Raw genomic sequence first — 769 nt, 5'->3', positions numbered from 1 at the left:
AACTACGACCTATAGAGTAACACACACACATACACACAAACATGCACACAAACACACACACACACACACACACACACACACATACAAATATACACACACACACAGACATGCACAGACACACACTCACACACTCTCACACACACACACACACACACAAACACACACGCACACACACTCACACACTCACACACACACACACCATGCTTTAGGCTAAAATCAACTGCAACAAACTTTGCACTTATTGTATAATCCTTTGATATCTGCCAATATTTTGTCTTGTAAAAATGTTCCAATAAAGCTGATATATTTTAGGCTTCGCTCACACTTCTATTCTACTTTATTCCAACGTGCAGTTTTATCAGCAAAGTGTCTTAAATGAAACGATGAGAGGAAGCAGAGAGCAGAGAGACAGACAGCACACTGACATGTTTGGACGTGTTGCATTCAAATGCTGTTAAGAAATTGGAAATATTACCTTTACAACTTGGAAGTTGCGCCTGATCGGCTGATGAGGTCGTATCCATGCGGCTCACTGACCTCTGGAGTCCTGATGTTTGCGTGAGTTTACCGGTCGAGACCTTTTTACCTTTCCGCTCGATGCTGATTGATGGTAAATAAAACAGAAACAACTCAAACCTGCTGTGATTCACAGAACCGACGATTCCTGAACGTTTCTCTGCGTCTCTTTACATTACAGATCAAAGCTGCGTTATGATCTTCCGCACCTCCGCGTTCTGCTCGTTTCTTGCGTTTGAACACACTGAGCTGC

General features: G+C 42.8%; 1 protein-coding gene across 1 annotated transcript in view; it reads left to right on the top strand.

Moving 5' to 3' along the window:
• The window catches only part of foxf2b (forkhead box F2b), a 4376-nt gene extending 4068 nt beyond the window's left edge, over positions 1 to 308 (top strand). Inside the window, exon 2 of the mRNA XM_076154536.1 lies at positions 1 to 308. This exon is cut by the window's left edge and continues 422 nt beyond it. The gene's annotated coding sequence lies outside the window, so the exon portion shown is untranslated.
• The last annotated feature ends 461 nt before the right edge of the window (positions 309 to 769 follow it).

The sequence above is a fragment of the Genypterus blacodes genome, unplaced genomic scaffold, assembly GCF_046128005.1.
Source record: "Genypterus blacodes isolate CSIRO-AG114 ecotype Tasmania unplaced genomic scaffold, CSIRO-AGI_Gbla_v1 ptg000062l_1, whole genome shotgun sequence".
Lineage (NCBI taxonomy): Eukaryota > Metazoa > Chordata > Actinopteri > Ophidiiformes > Ophidiidae > Genypterus > Genypterus blacodes.
This window is presented reverse-complemented; position numbering and strand designations above follow the sequence as displayed.